Raw genomic sequence first — 7,906 nt, 5'->3', positions numbered from 1 at the left:
CTGGGGAATTCTGGGAGTTGAAGTCCGGACATCTTCAAGTGGCCAAGGTTGAGAAACACAGAGTTAGAAAGTAAAGATTTCCATTAATGTGACATGGTATTTTTATAAGTTTAGAGTTTGGCTAAAAAAAATAATACCAAATCTCAGTTCTTTTGTTGGAAGAAATATCCATCTGGGTTCAGTTCCAAGCGGGGGGAAAAAACACTGGATTCATGAAAGTTGCTTGGAAAGAAGGTTTATTGATGGTGGACAGGACCACATGGGTTTGAGATCCTGGGGGTGGGGGGGAAGGAGGGGAGAGTGCCTGGGTTTCATTCCCTCTCTGGGCTTTTGAGTTTGAGCTTGTGTTCTGATTGGTTGGAAGACTCCCATGGGGCCTTGCAGGGGCAACTTCTGTAGGCTGTCCTGAATCCCAGGCTCGGTTGAGTCTTGCTGTGTGATGATGTAATGAAAGGGCTTTGGGATTCCTATTATGGCTCGGCCTGAAGGAGGTAGATCTTTGTTATGTAGAATAGATTGGCCCAGGCCTTAATGGCCCATTGACAAAGGGGTGTGTGGGAGTGAGTTTCTGCCTCCGTTTTAGGGGGAAATATTCTGCTGTTTTAATATTTCCTAAAATATTTCGTTTTTCTAGGAGAGGGGTGAGTGCCAACTTCCTACATTTTCTTAAGTGCTTAAATGAGTTTTGACTTTCTGGTCTTTTTCTTCCTCTTCTTGGCTCCTTTCACAATTTTTTTTTTTAAAAGATGGATATTTTAATATCCATAAAAGGAATATTAAAAGGGGAAGAAAATAGAAGCCGGTGGGTTGAAATGATTAAGGATCATCTCAAGGTTATCTATTATCTTTGCTTCAAAATTAACACGATGGAAAATGCAAGTTATTCGTGTCCAGAATATTACTGCATGATAAAATCTCTAGCAATACTTCAACATTAGTTACAACAACATTTGCCTACTTCAGCTAAATGGTAAGTATGGTTAGAGTTGCTTAGTGTCAGGATAGGAGAAAGTGCATGGTTGTTAGGCTAGGTTGGGAAATGAAATAAAAAATAAATAGATGAAACAATGACAATCTAATGTCATTGCTAAGAAAACACCTGGATATTGAATGGCTATTATTTGAAAAATGTTTGTGATTATCCATCAGTTATCACACAATGAATTAATACAGTGTAGGAACTACAAGGAGGGGTGCGATAGAATAGAATAGAATAGAATAGAATTTTATTATTTGTATGTCGCCCTTCTCCGGGAGGACTCAGGGCGGCGAACAATTCAAGGGGAAAAAGGGGAACATAAAAACAAAATACAAATAATAAAAGCTGCGATGACTCAGCAGTTAAAAGATGCGGAGCTCGTCATCTGGAAAGCTGTGTTTGAGATCTGAGTGCTGCAGGACAGGGTGAGTTCTCATTAGGTGCCTCAATTCCCGCCAAACCTACCAATTCGAAAGCATGCAAATGCGAGTAGATAAATAGGTACAGTACTACTTCAGTGGGAAGCAGGGGTGGGTTCCTGCCAGTTCTAACCTCTTCTATAGAAGAGGTTCCACAAATCTACCGTGCTGTTAGGAACCGGTTCCAGCTCCCTCTCCCTGCCCGTCCGCACCATGCTTGCCCCGCCTGCTGCTCACTGGTTGGCTGGCTCACCAATCGCCCCGCCCGCCTCTAAGAGTCCTATCTAAACCTTAAAGTCTTAAAGCTGTCAAGTTTGAACACTTCTGGACTTTTTTTTTCTAAAGGGCTAGGGGTGCAAGGGTCTTGTAACTTGACAGCTTTAAGACTTGCGTGCTTCAAATGCCAGAGTTTCTGAGCCAACATTTTGGTTGCCAAGCAAGAGCGTTGTTAAGTGAGTTTCACCACATTTTACAAGTTGGCCACGCCCATCCAGTCACATGGCTGGCAAGCCACTCCCACCTGGTCACATGGCCAACAAGCCACTCCCACAAAGCAAGCCACACCTACACAAGAGGTTCTAAAAAATTTTGAAACCCACCACTGGTGGGACGGTAACAATGTAGACATGCTGGCCACATCACCATGCATGGAAGCATCTTTAGACAATGCTAGCTCCCTTGGCCAGGAAACAGAGATGAGAAGCGGCCCCTAGAGTGAGGCACAGCTGGGCAGGGGAAACTTTTACCTTTGTGTAATTATCCAACAATTATCACACAATGAATTAATGCAACCTAAGAGCCACAAAGATGATCCGAGTGAGCAGATAATACTTCTCAGCGGTGGGTTGCACATTTTGTTACCACTGGTTCGCTGTGTGCCCGCCCGCTTCGCGTGCATGCATGGACCTTCCGCACATGCGGCCAGCCTTCCGTGCATGCCCTTTGCTCACGTGTATGAGCCCCTTCTGTGCATGTGCATGTGCCTGGCCTCAAAAATGTGCCTAAATAGGACGGTGAAGAACCGGGGGGGGGGGGCAGGCCCATCCGTGATTTCCGCTAACGGTTCTGGCCAACTGATCCGAACCAGCTGAATGCCACTTCTGATTCTTCTACTTTTAAAAATTTCAGGGCCAATACAATTAGCTGAAAGGCAGCAGAGAGAAAGCTGGTTATTCCTTTAAAAAGCATACATGTAGTAGCCCAGTTTGAATAATGCTGTCAGCCACCTTTGACTAGAAGGACGGAGGAAAATCCAGGTGGAATTAGGGGAAGGTATCTTTGCTTCAGTGCTGAGAACCACTTTGGAGAAGACCATGTCTTGTAATGTATTATTTTGGGGGAAATTGCTTTGCAATTGCATCCCCCCCACCCCAGCCGCAGGAACGGGGATTCCATGCATAATTTATCTGCTTCTGACTTCTATTATACTAAGAGGGCACATAATAATGAAAGAAAAGCAGTTGTTGTTATGGCAGCAGAGTCGGACAGTGAGGAGGTTGGGGAGGAACATGGCCCAGTCCTGGGGGGCTGAGGAAAGCTCAGACGAGGGTCCTGTGTTGGAGGCAGAGAGGGAGCTAAACAGCAGTGAGGCAGAAGAACAGCTGGAGCCTATTCCCAGTGTGCGCCTGCACAGAGCTGCAAGAAGACAAGAACAATTAAGAAATCAGGGTCGACTTAGGAGTAAAGCCACACCTTGGAGGTGATTGGCCCATCCCAGAGGAAACAAAAGAGGAACAAATGGGGAGGGGGCTTTTGCAGGAAACAATTTGTTCCTTTGGTCGTTTCAAGAGAGGAAAGTTCTGTTTGTGATTATAAGAGACTCTGTGCCAAATGTTGCCTTGCCCTGCGTTTGGAAACTAGTTATCTGGCAGCTTGCCAAGCGAGATAAGGTGCGTGTAGATAAATGTTCCTCGGAAAGACTGTTTGCCAAGCCTTGCTGACTGTGAATGAAAGAAATTCACAGTCGTGTAAACTAAAGAGGTTTTGCAGGGACCCAGACTCTGCTTCATGCTTGTTAAGGAAGCCTAGGCCGCAACAGTGGTGTCCCTATGGGTCACAACAATTGTAGGTATAAAATACGAGGCAGACGCACCTTAATCCTATGGGTCCACTTAGAAAGGCACCCCCGGTCGTATTGAATCGGATACGAAGCTCCTCATATTGGTAACCTACGGACTATAAAAAGAATGATTTTAAGGGTTTTTATTAAGGCATTTGCATCATTTGGATGGCAGATGCCGATCGTTGTTCTGAGCAAATCTGCACCCGGGAACAGTTCAGATGGGAAAGAGGCCTTGCACGGCACAGATGTTGCTCGGCTGGATAAAACAGGCATTTGGCAAACAACATGCATTGCTTTCTTTAGAAAAAGCAGATGTTGTGTAAGAAAAGCAGGACCTCTTTCTGGGCACTGTTTTCTCGGGTGGAAATGGTCTGTCTCCAAAGCTCCAATTAAGAAAACAATAGCTATGGTGGGAAAGAGAAATGTTAGATTGTCAGCTGCTGGGGCGGATGGGTTCCATCTTTGTGTGCTCCTGGGAAGCTGAGCATCCAAGCCAAGTCCCAAAATGCCAGGGAATTCTGGAAGCTTCACATTCAGACAACTCAGCCATCAATAAACATATAGAGGTCAACCACATTTACACGCCATTTAAAAGAGACAATAAAAGCTAAGAAACAAAAAGACCAGAGTGCATCAGAGTTGGGTTGCTCCTGGTTTGGCCTGGATCGGCCAAACTGGTAGTGGTGGCGGTGGGAGACTCCACCCACCCGCCCAGACGCTTCTGCGCATGCGCGCATGAGCGAGCACGGGCGAATTGAAACCCGCCTCTGGAGTGTATCCCTTCCAGCAACCAATACCCAGATAAGCAGGGATTAACACCAGACAAACAATTAAGCAGAAAACAATACTTCATCAAGGAATGACCAAGGAGAAATCCACACCTCCACCCACAATGGCAGGGCAATCTACTGTATATAAATAAGGAGAAAATCTCAGATTCGTTCACGCTGATGATGTTCCCTAGTTGGGTAATAAAATGTCTACAAGCAAACCACTGAGCTCAGAGAGCACCAAGGACTCCATTTATTCCTTATGTATTTGGTTTTTTAGATTTCTACTCAACTGTCCCTCCAGAAGCAAACACCAAAACCAAAACAGTGTACGTAGCACCTCCTTGTAGGGCAGGGTGCGCTAAGAGATAGCAATTGTTGCAAAGCCATCTAGGGAATTTGTTTGTTTGTTTGTTTGTTTGTAGTTTATTTATAGGCCGCCCTTTTCCCTGAGGGGACTCAGGGCGGCTTACAATCAAAAAAAGGAAGGGGAGTGTAGGACAATACAAAAAAAGAAATGTGCACAAAGTAAATTAGACAATAAAACTCAACATTCACTCAGCATTCGGGAGGGGCGAAATAAGATTATCCCCAGGCCTGACGGGTTAGCCAGTTCTTGAGGGCTGTACGGAAGGCCTGGACGGTGGTGAGGGTACGAATCTCCACGGGGAGATTGTTCCATAGTGTCGGAGCCGCAACAGAGAAGGCTCTCCTCCGAGTAGTCGCCAGTCGGCACTGACTGGCGGATGGAATACGGAGGAGGCCAACTCTATGCGATCTGATGGGACGCAGGGAGGTAATTGGCAGAAGGCGGTCTCTCAAATAGCCAGATCCACTACCATGGAGCGCTTTATAGGTGGTGAGTAAGACCTTGAAGTGCACCCGGAGACCAACAGGTAGCCAGTGCAGCTCACGGAGGATCGGTGTTATGTGGGCGAACCGTGGTGCGCCCACGATCACTCGCGCGGCCGCATTCTGGACTAGCTGAAGTCTTCGGATGCTCTTCAAGGGCAGCCCCATGTAGAGCACATTACAGTATTCCAGCCTAGAGATCACAAGGGCTCGAGTGACTGTTGTGAGGGCCTCCCGATTCAGGTAGGGCCGCAACTGGCGCACCAGACGAACCTGGGCAAATGCCCCCCTGGTCACAGCTGAGAGATGGTGGTCAAAAGTTAGCTGTGAATCCAGGAGGACTCCCAAGTTGCGGGCCCTTTCTGAGGGGTTTAAATTTTGTCCCCCCAGCCTGAGTGATGGTATGGTGGTCAAATTTTTGGGAGGGAAACACAACAGCCACTCGGTCTTGTCTGGGTTGAGTATCAGCTTGTTCGCTCTCATCCAGTCTTTAACGGCTTCCAGTCCCCGGTTCATCACGTCCACCGCTTCATTGAGTTGGCACGGGGCGGACAGATACAACTGTGTATCGTCCGCATATTGGTGATATTTTATCCCGTGCCTTCGGATGATCTCGCCCAGCGGTTTCATGTAAATGTTGAATAGTAGGGGGGATAGGACCGACCCCTGCGGCACCCCATAGGTTAGGGGCCTCAGGGACGATCTCTGCCCCCCCACTAACACCGACTGCGACCTGTCCGAGAGATAGGAGGAGAACCACTGCAAGACAGTGCCGCCCACCCCTATCTCCCGCAGTCGTCGCAGAAGGATACCATGGTCGATGGTATCGAAAGCCGCTGAGAGGTCCAGGAGAACTAGGATGGAAGCATGGCCTCCATCCCTAGCTCTCCAGAGATCATCAGTCAATGCGACCAAAGCGGTTTCTGTGCTGTAACCGGGTCTGAAGCCAGACTGGAAGGGGTCAAGATAGTTAGCTTCCTTCAAGGTACGCTGAAGCTGGAGAGCCACCACCTTCTCAACAACCTTCCCTACAAAGGGAAGGTTGGAGACTGGACGATAGTTATTAAGAATAGCTGGATCCATTGCATTTCCACGAATGCGGGTGGTCGTGATTGCTCAGATCAACACTGCTGAAATATACTGGCAGCCCTTGACTTACGACCACAATCGAGCCCAAAATTTATGTTGCTAAGAGAAACAGTTGTTCGGTGAATTTTTTCCCTATTTTATGATCTTTCTTGCCACAGTTGTTAAGTGAATCACATGAGGGGAGAGGTTATTAAGTGGACAATACGGTTGTGAAGGGAATCTGGCTTCCCCATTGACTTGTCAGAAGGTCGCAAAAGGGGGTCACCTGACCTCTGGGACATTGTGACCGTCATAACTATGAACCAGTTGCCAAGTGTCCGAATTTTGATCTCGTGGTCATGGGAATGCTACAATTGTCATAAGTGTGAAAAATGGTCGTAAGTAATTTTTTTTTCAGTGCCGTTGTAACTTTGAAACATCACTAAAGGAATGTCTATAGAGATTCTCAGTCATCCAAGTCATGGTTGTCCCAAAGATGCTTTTTCAGGAGGCAGCGGGACTTCCTTGTTTTTTCTTTGAAGATGTTTTGCTTCTCATCCAAGAAGCTTCTTCAGCTCCGACTGGATGGTGGAGAATGGAAGGATTTATACTTCTTGCAGACAGCTGGTCATTTGCATCCTTTTAGAAAGTCGTTGAGGTTTTCTTTTCTTTGCCTTTGGGTCACGGATTGCCTATATTAAATTGCATACGCTCATAACTTCGTAAAGGCAAAGATTCCCCTCGCACATACGTGCTAGTCGTTCCCGACTCTAGGGGGCAGTGCTCATCTCCGTTTCAAAGCCGAAGAGCCAGCGCTGTCTGAAGACATCTCCGTGGTCATGTGGCCGGCATGACTAAACGCCGAAGGCGCACGGAACGCTGTTCCCTTCCCACCAAAAGGTGGATCCTATTTTTCTACTTGCAGTTTTACACGCTTTCAAACTGCTAGGTTGGCAGAAGCTGGGACAAGTAACGGGAGCTCACTCTGTTATGCAGCACTAGGGATTCGAACCGCCGAACTGCCGGTCTTTCTGATCGACAAGCTCAGCGTCTTAGCCACTGAGCCACCGCGTCCCACACATAACGTCGTCAGAGCTCTAATGATGGATTCTGAGTTTTCCAATCCCTGTGTTTCCCCCGATTGCTTTCCTATTACCTTTCAACAAATACACAGAAAGCAAGATTTCTGAAATGGCACATCCTGCATATAATTGCCTTATTTACATCACTGTACTCATCTTCGGATCCCTTTTGATGTGTTTTGAATTTTTACAGTGAGTCGAAAGGCAATTATAATTGAACAGACTATGCTCAATTGCTCTGCCTTCTGTAGTTTTTAATGTCAGCTGCCGAAGATAACCACGAAAGTCAAATACTATTCTGCCCTTTTCTTTAAAGGTTAAATTTGGTGTTTTTATTGCAGCTTCCTGACAGTGCTGTCCCACAGATTAAAACCTGGAACCACATAGGATAGAAAAAAAAAAAAGAACAGACTGTAAAATTCACCCCAATTTTAATGCTATGGAAAACAACGAATAACTCTAAACACACAGCCCCAGACATAAAATCCTGTCCACAGACACCCACAGTAATTGTTGTTTAGAAACGGCAAACATTAAAAATAGCTCTTTAAAACAAACAAAACCTATAACATTTTTAAAAATGCGGCCTTGGAAATAAACGTCACTGGCCTGTGGCCATCCGAGAAATGAGCTGTTTTAAATGGCAAATTATCTACCCATTGAGAAATCACAAG

General features: G+C 46.3%; 1 protein-coding gene across 8 annotated transcripts in view; it reads left to right on the top strand.

Annotated features, from left to right (window-relative positions):
- DLG2 (discs large MAGUK scaffold protein 2) overlaps window positions 1-7,906 on the top strand; it is a 1,057,900-nt gene that overhangs the window by 168,696 nt on the left and 881,298 nt on the right. The window lies entirely within an intron of this gene.

This window comes from Thamnophis sirtalis, unplaced genomic scaffold (assembly GCF_051295495.1).
Source record: "Thamnophis sirtalis isolate CommonGarterSnake01/CBP01778 unplaced genomic scaffold, rThaSir2_p1.2 scaffold_8, whole genome shotgun sequence".
Lineage (NCBI taxonomy): Eukaryota > Metazoa > Chordata > Lepidosauria > Squamata > Natricidae > Thamnophis > Thamnophis sirtalis.
Note: the sequence above shows the minus strand (reverse complement) of the source record. Positions and strands in the feature narration are given on the sequence as shown.